The sequence below is a fragment of the Protopterus annectens genome, chromosome 11.part0 (assembly GCF_019279795.1).
Source record: "Protopterus annectens isolate FY-2018-M chromosome 11.part0, PAN1.0, whole genome shotgun sequence".
NCBI classification, from domain to species: Eukaryota; Metazoa; Chordata; order Ceratodontiformes; family Protopteridae; genus Protopterus; species Protopterus annectens.
Genome location: NC_056745.1, coordinates 475,173,499 through 475,185,749, shown reverse-complemented (window position 1 = coordinate 475,185,749; position 12,251 = coordinate 475,173,499). Strand labels below are relative to the sequence as shown.

The 12,251-nt window shown below is 46.5% G+C and overlaps 1 protein-coding gene across 1 annotated transcript in view; it reads left to right on the top strand.

Annotated features, from left to right (window-relative positions):
- Positions 1-12,251, top strand: part of NAP1L1 (nucleosome assembly protein 1 like 1) — a 1,039,563-nt gene that overhangs the window by 234,562 nt on the left and 792,750 nt on the right. The gene's annotated exons all lie outside the window — the stretch shown is intronic.

The window sequence follows — 12,251 nt, the reverse complement described above, 5'->3', positions numbered from 1 at the left end:
CAGTGCGCCAGGGGTATAAGATGCAGCCGACACCATTTTCTTCAGTCTTTCTTGTCGCGCGGTGCCCAAAGCAGAAGCAGTTTGCAAGTGCCAGTCGCTTGACTCCTGAGATTTTCGTGTTTGAATTTCAGATCCGAAGTCTTCATTAAAAGCTAAGTACCCCGTTGGAAAACTTTTTTTCTTGCTCCAGACCGATGTCAGAAAAAGTTAATTGTATTTCTCGTGGGAAGCAAATGCCTCAAGGGCTTTCACTCTTACAGTATTTCTTGCCTAGGCCCTGACCATGACATTGCTAGCTGTCGGTTTTGTGCTAGATTTAACCAATGCACTAAAGCGTCAGTACGATTTTGCATTTTACTATTTTGGTAGATTTAATTACACTATGCCATCTGATAGCCATCCGACTACCAGAATTCACAAGAAACACAAAGAAAAAGACAAGGACGGGCATCCAAGGTACAAAACCAGCAAGGCTTCCTCTAAGCCAGTCGCCGGTTCTCAGTGAGGCGCTTTCGTAGCCCCTGACGCCTGCTACTTTGGACTCGCAGGCCACTATAGACTCCCACGTGGAGTCAACTAGGCTGCTGGAAGCTCAAGGTATTGGACGTTCAGCAAAAATTCCCTCAGATGGGTCCGGAGTGGCTGAGCAGGCATCTGCTTCTGATGGTGTTTTCAGACAAACTCAGTTTTTCATTAAAGCGACTCCAGCTACAAAGGCAAGGACAAAAGCAACTTTAAAGACAAAGAAACAAGTACAACAGCCTCATGGTCAGGCCTCCATGCCCAAAAAAACAAATGCTGATAAAAGGCCTAGGCACGAGACAGAATATGAATCTTCAGATGGCTTCCCTTCTGATTCCTCTTCTGATCAGGAATACTCTTCCTCCCTATGAGGATTCTGATGCTGAAGAATCTATCCCTTCAGCCTCTCCTCCTGAGGATTACTCTTTGCGGAAATCTTACATACCATGAGGGAACATTTCCACTGGGAGAGCCAAGATTATTCAGAATCTAAGAAAAGGCTCAGACTTCCTTTTACTCCCACAACACAGGCCCCCTAGCTATTCCACCTGTTAGACATGGTAGATGTATTTTTAGAGTTCAGTCTGACCCCCGACTCCTTACCTCCAGCTCCTGTTAAGCTGGACAGGTACCACAGGGTCCCTGACTCTCAAATTTCTTTTCAAAAACCCTGCTGCTGACCCTGAAACTATCTCTCAGGGCCCCAAAGGGGTCAAGGCTTCCACTGCAAAAAACCCTACTCCCTCTCACAGGGATTCTAGGGCTCTGGATAGATGGGGAAAATTACTTCTGCTACCTTGGCTGTAAGGGCTTTAATTTGCCAGTTTCATATGCTCAAATATCAGCAATGTTATGTCACTGCTTAAACAGAAAATGTTAAATTCTAAATGTGCGGAAAACAAAGATGCAGGATTTATTGCATGCAGCTGAGCAAGTTGGAAAGCATACTTTGCAATGTGGTTTCTTTGGAGGCCTCCTGCAGGGCCGCTGCCGCGGGTTCTGTCATTAGGAGGCATGCTTGGTTAAAGGAACAAAATCTACCAGATCATGTTGAAGCAAAATTATTAGATGCTCTATTACAACACGATACTTTGGTGTTAAAGCAGAAGAGGTGTTAAAGAAAATGGATGACAAAGCTAAATCTATGCAAACAGTCAAGGATTTCTTACAGGTACAGCCCCCAAGATTTAGCAGACACTGGCCTACAAAGAATTGGTCCTTTCCAGTGTCAGACCACAAAGGGGCAGATGCCCAAAGAGGCAGATCCCAGCCCCAGGGTTCATACAGGTCTAAACAATGGGGTGCTTCTACCTCCAAATGTGGAGAAGACAAATCACTGTCTTACAGGAAACGGTTCCAATGACTTCCCCCTGCCTGCGCCAAGCACTTATCTTCTGGCAGCACCTTTAGGGGGAAAATTAGCACTTTTTTCTCAAAATTGGCACATAACCCAAGACAAATGGTTCTTGGACAGTCACAGGGCTACAAGTTGCCCTTTCATACCCTGCCAAGGGCAAACAGTTGGCCAGACCTACCAAAACATCAATGGGCAGAGGCACAAAAACAAGTCTCATCCCTCATGGACATAAGGGCCATTCAACAAGTACCAGAGCAAGAGCAGGGACAAAGATTTTATTCAAGATTGTTCTTGGTACCAAGAAAGGACAAGACCTGGAGACCAATACTGGACCTATCTATTCTAAACTCATCTGGATATACCAAAATTCAAAATGTTGACTACAGCAACTTCTGCCCATGCTAGGCAAGAAGGCTTTGCTTGTGACTTTAGACCCAAGAGGCATACCTGCATGTCCCAATCAGACAAACATGCAGAAGATACCTCCGATTCAAAGCTGGCTCAATTCTCTGCACTGCCCTTTGGCTTATGTACTGCACCTAGGATCTTCACAAAGTGCCTGGCACCAGTAATTGCATTTTGCAGACAGAGGAATACAAATATATCCTTACTTTGACTGCCTCATTCAAGCAGAGAACAAGGGCATTTTACTACAGCAGCTGGCATTTGTAAAGGGATTTCTAACAGGCCTAGGGTACACAGTCAACGAAAAGAAATCAAAACTAGTACCCTCAAGAGATATTCCTGGGTGCAAGCTTGAATACAACTGCCCAGATGGCTTCTCACGCCAGACAAAGGCAACTGCCTACCTATTTCAACCTGTTGGCAACAAAAAGGCCCAGTTATCTGCAAGAAAAATTCTGCAGGCTTTGGGCTTCATGGCATTCTGCATTCTACATTCTAATTCCATATGCGAGACTGCATATGAGGGAACTTCAGTGGTACCTAAAGTGTTTGGACTCGACATTGCCACAGCCTGGAAACAATTACCCTCATTCCCTGCCTGCAACAGGAGTTTTGATGGTGGGCGAAGGCTTGTCACCAGAACAAGGGACAGCCATTCACTTTACACCCAGCCAGGCAGACAACAGATGCATCAGATTATGCTTGGGGGCCCATGTGGCAGGAAGATGTATTCAAGGGACATGGTCCGCAAACCAAATGCATCTACATATCAATCAAAAAGATGCTAGCTGTTCAGAATGCCTGACAGCCTTCAAGGACCTACTTCATCCAGGACAACTACTGATACAGACAACTCCACAGTCATGTGGTATATAAACAAGCAGGGAGGCACTCATTCTTACCCCATTTGCAGGCTAGCCATGACTGTGGGACACTGCATTGACTTACCAAGTACATCTGCAGGCACAATTCCTGTCAGGAAAGATAAATACTCTGGCAGACAAACTAAGCAGAAACCTCATGAATCCCCACGAGTGGAAATTGGATCCACAAGTCTTCAGCATAAGGAAATGGGGATGTCCGGATATCTATTTGCCTCTCCTCACAACTACCAACTAAAAAGATTCTGCACAAGGTCTTATCGCAGACAAACATGTAAAGTGGACACCCTATCTTTCAGCTGGAAAGGCTTAGCAGTATGCCTTTCCTCCTCTGCCTCTCCTCCCGAACGTACTCCTAAAGGTCAGGCAAGAGAAGCCAAAGATGCTACTGATTACATCAGACTGGCCCCACCAGTACTGGTATCCAATCCTAAGGAACTTGTCTCTATGCCCGGCTTGGACCTTGCCTCAAATTCCTCATCTGCTATCCCAACAAAACAATCTGATCCTGCACAGCCAACTAAAGACCTTTAAATCTGGCAGCATGGCTGATAATGTAGTCATACAAAACACACCTCTCACTAAAGCTGTGATTTTATTTCGGAGGCCAGAAGGCCTACCAGAAAATCTGGCGCTGGAAAATGGAAGAGATTCTGTGCTTGGAACCAGGCAAAAGGAATTGACACAGCTGTACCAAATGTTCCTCAGATTTTGCAATACTTAACTGAGATGCTGGACAAAGGCCTAGCCTTTTCATCAATTAAAATTCATGCCTCTGCCATTTCTGCTCATTACAATACAGAGCCACCAATATTTTCTCATCCTTTGCAAAGGCAGTACCTCAGAGGAGCCAAAAACTTAAGGCCTCCAAGGAGATCACCAATACCTGCATGGGACCTCAATTATGTCTTGGAAAAACTCACCCTGCCTCCTTTTGAGCCAGTCACTACAGCTGATATAAAGTTTTTATCTTGGAAAACACCTCTGCTCCTAGCCGTAACCTCTGCAAGACGAGTCTGAGCTACAGGCACTCGTACGCATGGCTGTGGTGGAACCTTTATCATTTTTTATCCAGACAGGGTTTCTCTGAGGACAAACCCAACATTTATGCCTAAGGTAGTGTCCAGTGTGGCCCTTAACCAAACTATTCACCTTCCTACTTTTTATCCAAACCCACAGAATAAGGGGGAGAGAATTCTGCATTCTTTGGACATGCACAGCTACGCTTCTATTTGAACAGAACCAAAGCTAGCTTTCAGAAAAACTTTGCAACTACTAGTAAAGCCAGGGCAGGCTTTGCCACTACAGTTCTGTAGGTCCTCATAGCCGCTCCTGATGCTATTGCTCCAGCCTCCCAACCATAGCTTTCGGATTCAACCCAAGTGTAATGACTAACAGTGAAACACTAACATAATATTGTGTACACTTACCATAAATGTAGATGTTGGAGTGTATTCACTGTTGCAGTCCAGGTTGCCCACCCACCATCCCCCATCTCTTTGCTGGAACTTATCTACACTTCTCTAATCTATACAACCTATGGTGTATTTGCTTGTAGATGAAGGTGTTATATATTTTGGTGCATGCATGTTTTATTGGCATATTTAGCCTACCCTTTTGGGGGCACCTGACATCTGGGGCAAGGGACTAAAGAAAATGGTGTTGGCTGCATCTTTTTTACCCCTGGCACACTGACATCAGGGAAGAGGCGACAGCAACCGATGCCGGACCTAGACTTTGAAATTCAGGCCGACTGAGGGCAGCCTGCCAGCAGGATAACCCAAGTGTAATGACTGCAGCAGTGAATACACTAACATCTACACTTATGGTAAGTGTACACAACTGTACTATGCCTAATTTTCAACCCTGCTTTTTCTTGAACCTCCCATTTCATATCACCAGTCTCCATAATCCCTGCAACTCTCCCAATCACTCCAGGATCTAATTAAGGCAGTAACTATGATCTGTCTTTGGTCCACAGCCTTTGAATTAAACAGATTTGTAGACCTTACTATTGACTGCTGCTTCGGCACTTTACTGTGGCATCGGGGCCGATCTTGTCAGCACTGGAGCTGGTCTTCAAAGGTTTGACCTTGGGTCTGGAGTTGATGGATTTGTTAGTCCCATGTTGGTTTCCTAAGGTCAAGCTTTGTGCTGAGCCTGCCGGTTTCAGCTCAAACCGGAGGAAGTTGGAAGTTGGCCAGCATCTTCTGCCTTAAGCAGTGTGTTCTGACACTGTGCAGATTGCATTTTCTGCCTTCTGCTCCTGCACCCCTCAACATTGGCAGTTCAGCCTTTTCTTCTTTGCCTGAGCCTAAAGTTGTTCAGATTACCTGACAGGATATGAAGATCAAAAACTGGCCAAGTTTGCAGAGATGCAAACTAGAAGCAATCATTAAATCCCCAAATGACTCTGCCGTCTTGCAGAAAGGCTTGTGCCAAAAATCATGGACTGAAACTAAATGCCAAAAATGCATTGTATCCATATCTTCCCCAGGAACTACCACATTGCCAATATAACCCTAAGAATTTGCCCAGTTTGGGATTTGAGAACTTGTGTTGACAGTGACTTGACTTTGCCCAACTTGTCCAGTGTGGCAAATTCTATATTGCACAATGGCTATTGTGGCCTGCCTGAGTAAAGTGGCAGTCGTGGAATATAAAATGCTCCCTTTGGCATGCATCTGTCCAGCATACCTCTCAACCTCTGAGCAAGAAATCTGGACAGAACCCTAGATAATGGTGGTACAAAGGTCCCAAAATAGGAACCATTTTTAAATATTCAATGTAGAAAGTTTATAGGATAAAATTTTTTTTGCTTGAATTTTCTGAAGGTTGTGAAGTCAGTCTGTCTGTAGCTTCTGACTTCCCTAGTATACTGTCTAGGGGTGTAAACCTCTTCTGCAATAGCAACAAAATTGTTTGTTTTGGAGGGATGGTTGTATTTCCCAGGGTGTACAGCTGCTCTGGGAAAACTTCCCACCCATTTATCCCATATTTAAGCTCAATTTGGATCTGTGGATGGAGAAGAATTTTAAGGGGGCCCTCTGTTCTGCTAATGAACAGGGGTAGCACTGCTGTTAAATGTTGTATCCCATGCATAGGTCCCCTCTATCTGTGGTATGATCCCAGTTACTATCTGTGATGTATAGTTGACCATGGTATAGGATAATTTGAGCACAAAGAAAGTGGCTAGGCTTAAAATGGTGCTGGCTTAGTACTTGCCTATGAACCTAGTGTGGAGGTCTTCACAACATCTTGAACTTAGACTTGTCACCTCCATGATCTGGTCTGAAGTATGCATGCAGTAAGCATGTTTGTTCCTCTAGTCTCCCACCCATGGTAAGCTTGATGCATATTGCCTCATCCCCTCCCTCTGATCTTTTTCACTGTTGCAGTCCTCATATTTGGGTCATCCCTGCCAGGGTAGCCCTCGGCTGGCCCGAATACCAGAGGCTTAGTATTTGTGTCTGTTGCTCTCGCTTGAGGACTGTCGTCAGTCGTATAAAGTAAGGCAGCTGATGCCATTACATCAGTCTTTCTTGCTGTGGAGCCTGAAGCAGAAGCAGTTTGCTTGAGTGCTGGTTGGCTGCTACCAGAGTTTTTCCCAACTGAAGTTGAAGTCTTCTAAAGCTAAGTACCCTGTTGGGATCCTTTTTTCTTGCACTAAACGATGTCGGGAAAAGTTAATGGTCTTGCCTGTGGAAGGCAAATACCACACAGACTTCCACTCTTAATGTCTCACTTGTTTAGGCCTGCACCACGACGTCCCCCATTGTCAGTTTGTTCAACACCAGAACTATCTGTCTGGCCCTTATTGTAGCCAGATATTGTAATTTAGTCTTCGAGCTCCAATATGGCTTCGGTAGGCTATCCAACAGCAGATCTTCTGAAGAAAGACCCAGATTGCACAGGTCCAAACCTACTGACGACACTTCTGTTAAGCTAGTCAGTCCTCTGGTACTTGGACGCTTTCGCAGCCCGTGATGCCCACTTCTGTTGAGTTGCAGGCCACTACCGGGACCCTTTCAGTCTGGTATGCCGCAATCCTCTTCGACTAAGGATCCTATGGTAGTCGCTACCTTGGATGGGTCTGGAGCCGCTGAGCAGGCAACTGCTTCTGAGTAAGTCCTTCGCACTACCGAATCTCCACACGTGTCTTTCGCGACTACTTGTTCTTTCAGAAAGTTTCTTAGGCCCAGGGTTCGAACCACACCCAAGAAATGGACTACCCACTCTCAGGTGCCTGCTACTTTGCCTCAGTCTCAAATGCTTAGTGGTGGAAGACCTTATAATGCTGATCGGGGGAAGCAAAGCTACCCCTTTAGCAAAGCTACCCCTTAAAGGAAGAGATCTGTCCCCTATAGTTTGTCTGAACAAGTCAGCTGAAGAGCCCTTGCCAGACCATGTCATATCCAAATTACACATGCACAAAGACAACTTATTTGGCACAAAGGCAGAAAGATGGAAGAAAAAGCTAAATCTATGCAGACAGTTAAGGACTTCCTGCAGGTCCAGCCACCCAGGTTCAGTAGGCATTGTGCCTCCAAGCACTGGTCCTTTCCTGCCCCCTCCAGGTCAGCTCAGCCCAGACCCTGGGGAAACCGGGCTCCCCAGACAGCAGTCCCAGGGAATGCAGAGATTTAAGCAATGGAGTTCCTCCTCTTCAAAACCAGGGAGTGCTAAGCCACCCCCCATGGTAAGAACTCGCAATGACTTTCCACTTCCACCCCCTCCCTCTGCCCACCTGCTCTTGCCCCCTAGGAGGAAAACTCTCCTTCCACACAAGCACTTGGGCCACCATTACCAATGACCGTTGGGTCCTCAACAGTGTCCCAGGGATACAGATTTCATCTTCATGTGCTTCCATCCCCAAAAGGGTTCCTAGATCTACCCCCAAACCAGTGGGCAGAGGCCAAAAATGTCCCTGCTCTCAGCAATAGAACACGTTCCTGCAGAGCAGATAGGCCAAGGTTTCTACTCCAGACTCTTCTTGGTACCCAGAAAAGAGGGCACCTAGCACACCATCCTCTATCCATTCTAAACACCTTTCTGGTGATGCCAAAATTCAAAATTCTCACCCTCCAGCAACTACCTATGCTCTTAAAGGATGCCTGGTTAGCCACCCTAGACCTAAGAGGCCTACTTACACATCCCCATCAGGGAATCGTGGAGGAAATATCTACATTTCAGGGCAGGATCTCTGCACTTCCCTCTAGCTTATCCACAGCTCCCAGAGTTTTCACAATGTATGGCTCCTGCCATTGCTTTTTGTAGGCAAAGAAATTTACCCTTAGACTACTGCCTGATTCAGGCAGGAAAGCTGCTGAAGCACCTGGCCTATGTAAAGGACCTACTGACCTCCCTGGGGTATACTGTCAATGAAAAGAAATCCAATCTAGTACCCACCCAAAAAATTATATCCCTGGGAGCAAGCCTGGATACAGCATCCCAGATGGTATTCCTTGCACCAGAAAAACACACATACCTGACAGCCCATTCCTTTCAATTAGCCACCAGACCCCAGTTATCCACAAGGAAAATCCTGCAAGCTCTGGGGTTCATGGCTTTTTGCATTCTACTCATTCCATATGCCAGACTGCATATGAGGAAACTACAGTGGTACCTAAAGTCTTTGGTGTAAACACTTTCAAGACCTGGAAACATGTACCAATGATGCCTTGTTTAAGGAAAGATTTTCTTTGGTGGGCAGCAGGATGCAACCACAAGGGACTACCCTTCTCATAACTTCACGCCACCCAGATCCTCACCACAGAGACTCAATGCCTGGAATGCTTATCTGGACGGCAGGTGCATACCGGGCCAGTGGAGCCTACACCAAATAAATCTGTGCATCATCCAAAAAGAAATGTTAGCTGTCCAGCATGCACTGACATATCAGACCCCTACTCTCCCCAGAGGCTCTACTGATCAAAGCAGACACCACTGATGTGGTGCATCAACAAGCAGGGAGGGACTCCGTACCCTCTCTGCAGTCGTATTACCCTTTGGCACACTGCCTCAGCCATGGAACTACAGCTGTTGGCACAATTCCTGCCATGCTTTCTAAACTCTCTGGCAGACCACTTGAGCAGAAATCTTCTGGACCCAAGAGTGGCAGCTAGACCAAACAACCTTCACCCTTGTAACTTGGAAATGGGGCACCTCAAAGGTTGACCTCTTTGCTTCCCACTCCAACAATCAGTTCAGCAAATTCTGCATCAGGGAGCCTCACTGCAAGGCATGGAAAGTGGATGCTGTAACCTTCCAGTGGGTCAACCTCTGTCTATGCATTTTCCCCCTCTACAGCTCTTTACAAGGGTACTGCTCAAATTAAGGGAGGAAAGGACAATCCTGATTGACCCAGACTGGTCATGCCAGCACTGGTACCCACTGCTGCGCAGCCTGTCACCCTTGCCACCATGGCATCTCCTTCAGATCCCAACACTCCTGACCCAGAGGGATAGAAAATTCATGCATCCTCAATTTCAGACCCTCAGTCTGGCAGCCTGGCTTATTCCCTGACCACTGCACAAGCTGCCAGTCTCAGAAAACAATTTCTAGATGTTAAACATGAGGCCACACGCCCTACCACTTGAAAGTCTGATGCTGACAAGTGGAAAAGGTTTTGCACCTGGAGCTAGGACGGCACAGCCCTCTTTACCCCATCCTGGATTACCTTGCTGAGCTGCTACACAGGGGTCTATCCTTTTGTATTAAAATTCATACTTCTGCTATCTCTGCTCATTTCAGCACAGAGCACTCTCTTCTATCACCCTCTCATTAAACAGTTGCTAAGAGGGGCTAACATCTTGAGGCCACCCAAGAGTGCACCTACCCCGGCTTGGGACCTAAGCTTTGTGTTGGAAAAGCTCTCTGCCCCTCTTGAACCAGCAGCTTCAGCAGAGTTTTTCTCTTGGAAGACAGCCTTGCTTCTGACCATCACTTCAGCAAGAAGAGTATCCAAGCTACAAGCACTAATGGCTGTAGAGCCCTTCATTTTCCATGCTGACAGGGTCTCCCTCAGGACTAGCCTATCCTTGATGCCAAAAGTGGTGTCCAGTGTGGCAGTCAGCCAACCCATTCATTTGCCCACCTTTTCCCCCTAACCCACAAAAGGGGGAAAGGATTCTGCACTCTAGATGTGCACAGACAGCTCATTCTTAGACATGACCAAATCATTTAGACTGATGGATTGTTAGCTTTGCTGCAGGAGCAGAGGGCAAGACCATATCCATCCAATTTCAAAATGGATAGCACACTCCATCCATTTCTGCTACAAGCAACACAGGAAACCTCTCCCCAAGGGGGTCAGGACACTCTTCCAGAGCAGCCTCCATCTCTACAGCTTTCCTCAGAGGGGTCCCCAACAGGGACGTCCCAGAGGCTGCAATATGGACATCTGTTCATACCTTCAAGCATTACCACCTGCCTAACTTCTCCAAATCCAGAGCAGTTTTTGCCACCGCAGTCTTGCAGGGCATCCTAGCCAGCCCCCAGTTGTCTTTACTACCTCCACCTTTTTTTCAGCTTTGGGAATCAACCCAAATGTGATGACTGCAACAGTGAAACACTAAGAACATAGTACAGTTGTGTACACTTAACATAAATGTAGATGTTAGTGTTCACTGTTACAGTCCTGGTTTCCCTCCCTCCATCCCTGTTGTGTCAATCTCTTCATACAAGGAACTTTTGGTATTTGCTTTCTACTGGTGGTGGTCTTCCACCATAACCTAGCTCCCTCTTGGGGGGGCTCCTGACAGAGCAAGAAAAAAATGATGTAATGGTGTTACATTTTATGGTAAGTGTACATAACTGTACTTTCTAAGCCATGCCCTTTATAGTAAGAACTTACAATGACTCTCCTCCACCCCCTCCCTCTGCCCACCTTCACTTACCCCTAGGAGAAAAACTCTCCTTTCACTCAAGCACCTGGACCATCATTACCAAAGACCACTGGGTTCTGAACATCTCAGGGATGCAGATTTCCTTCCACGCCTGTCCAACCCCAAAAGGATTCCCAGATCTACCACAAAATCAGTGGCAGAGGCTCAAAAGTAAATCCTTTCCCTGCTCTGAGGCAATAGAGCATGTTCCTGCAGAACAGATAGGCCAAGGATGTTCGTGTTTCACTGTTGCAGTCATTACATAGGGTAATCTGCTGGCAGGTTGCCCTCAGTCGGCCTGAATAACAGTCTTGGGTCCTATGTCTGTTGCTGTCTGTTCCTTCCATGACGTTAGATCGTCAGGGGTATAAAACATGCAGCCGACGCCAATCTGAAGTGGTTAACTTCACTTTATCTGCAACCTGTGGGTATATGGATCTGAGCCGGCAACTTTTTTTATAGCATCTGCTACGAGCTCCTCCCATTACCCATAATGCCCTACCATCTCCTGTCTTCCCTCTGATCTCGTTTGCTGCACCAGTAGTGTGCATCGTGGTCTCCTTTGCTCTGAGCTAAAAGGGATAGCAGGTGGAAACTTGCTTATATCCAAGTGTACTTGTCTAGGATTACCTTTCCTCCCCTTCTGTAGTAACGCGTTGGTGTAAAAAAGTTTTTTGTATTAGAGTAGTAGTCAAGCCTGCCCTTCCCCTACCTGTGTGTGGTTTTTTTAGGGAAGGTAGTACCTTTATCTTTGAGTGCAGGACTATGGCTGACCAGCCAAAACCTGTGTACAAAAAATGTAGTGTGGCCATAAGCTTTCCCCTGCCAATGGTCACACTCTGATATGTTTAGGAGTGGCACATTTATCCACTGTGTGCCATCTGTTCAGGCTTCAACCCTAGGGCCCTTGGGGGTCGTAAGACAAAGTTAGTTACCAAAGGCCTTCTCCATGTTGCAATTATGGATTCTGCTTCGGCCTGTCACTAATGCACCTCCCCAGACAGGGACTCAACCTCCCTCTTCGTCCGATGGGTCCTCTAAGGACAGATCTTCAGTCAGCAAGTCTGAAAGATGAAAGAGAGGGAAAAGGAAAGACACAGAGAAGGGAGAAAAGACTGACATTGCAAGAGATCCCCAGACAGCCCCCCCATCTAAGGCCATGAGGCCTGTTTCTCTGCTCCAGTCACTGCGTTTCTCACC